Here is a 1,779-nt window from a genome sequence, read left to right as displayed (position 1 = left end):
ATTTTGGAAAACAAAGTTTTTCAGTGTATAAAAGAAGCAGCAGTCACTCAAAGAAGGGGACCATTACAGCTGCAAGGGTGTTTGAGGGGGTGGGGTGGGAAATGCTGTATCCAGTTAACTGTGCACCTGGCTTCCTCTGTGCCTGTTATTCCAGTCTGAGAAATGGAAGGGCAGTTGTTTGAAGTCCAAGCTAACTTTTACCTTTTGAAAAATAACCACGGGTTTCTTCCAGAAGGAAGAAGAAACAGGAAAAGAGGGTCCTAGCATGTGAGCAAGTAGATGTTATTCGTGCATTTATTTAACAGAAACTTATTGGGTGCCTACTAATGTGCTAGGTCCTGGGTTGGGGTCCTGGAAATTTAGTAATGAACAGAAATCACTCTCTGCCATCAAGAAACTTACACATATACTGGTTAGAGAAAAACTCAGATAAGTAGGTGATTACAGCAGGATATATAAGTACTATAACTTGAAAATACAGTGCTATAACTTACTTAAGAATAGGTGCCATGGACAATTAACCCAGCCTTGGGTATTCAGGGAACTGGGAATACGTTGTGATAAAGCCACTTTATTAAGAAAGTAATTTATTGAGAAAGCAAAACATGCAAGTTTATTAAAGAAGCAAGGCAAGCAAATCTATAATCGGGCATAATGCACTGATGGGCTCCCAGCTAATCTGAAAAGCGAGTGGGTTTTTTTTCCTTATATACTTTTCTGTCTATAGATCTTTAAATTCCTCTGCCAAATGAATATCTTGGGAACAGATTAATTTTTCTTTCTTTTTTTTTTTCTTCCTTTTCTGGTGGTAAGCATTTTATTTATTCATTTTTAAAACGTTTTTATTGTTGAAAGTTTTACATGTGTCCCTCCCCACAACAACTGACCTCTTCTGTGCCCCTCCCCTCCCGCCATCCCCTGCCCCAGGCCTTCACCACCCTATTGTCTGTGTCCACAGGTTATGTATCTATGCATACAAGTTCTTTGGTTGATCTCTCCTCACCCACCCACCCTCCCTGGTCTGGAACAGCTCAGTCTTCAAGGTCCCTCTTGTACTTTGTTGTGGCTTGCCCAGGATGTGTGAGGAGCACCTGGCAATTTTATCTTGCCAAGCCCCAAGTCTGCTGGCTTTTCTGTTTAGAGGGTGGGATGAGATAAGACTGCACTCTTCCATCCCCTTCCTCCCTCTCTGCTGTCTTTGGGGAGAGAATTACCATTTGCTTTCAAGTGTCCTTGGTTGGGGAAGGTAAGGGCTTGCTATTTACAAGCTGGCTGCTGGCCGCCAAACCCTTTGGCCTTGTTTAATTCTCTTTTTGTTTGTTTGTTTATTTTGTTTCAGTTTCCCTGTTCCTCCTGCCTTGGAATTTCTGTAGCTTCTCGCTACCTGTAAGAAAATCACAGAAGCCCTGCGTGCTTGGCTAAGCTGTGGGGAACTAGGGAACCTGCCATAGCCACTATTTTGACCTAACCCAGTATTTTCCTTTTCCTCCGAACTATTGCTCTTCGAACCCCAAGGAGCCTGCTCTGACACTTAGACAAACTTCTCGTTCTGTACCACAGCCCTAAATTATAACTCAGAGGGGATCCTCATGGAGAATATGTCCTCATGGAGGAATCAGACAGCAGTTGACTTTTCTTGCAAACAGTGACAGCAGTTGGAGAATTTAAGGTAGGGCCCTCTTTTGCTTATAGTTTCTTTGGTTCTTAGTTTCCCTTAATGTATTTTCCCCCTCCCGCTCCCCTTTCCCCTTTATATTATGCTCTGCTTCAAACCAAAAG

Source organism: Myotis davidii, unplaced genomic scaffold (assembly GCF_000327345.1).
Source record: "Myotis davidii unplaced genomic scaffold, ASM32734v1 scaffold235, whole genome shotgun sequence".
In the NCBI taxonomy this organism is placed as follows: domain Eukaryota; kingdom Metazoa; phylum Chordata; class Mammalia; order Chiroptera; family Vespertilionidae; genus Myotis; species Myotis davidii.
Note: the sequence above shows the minus strand (reverse complement) of the source record.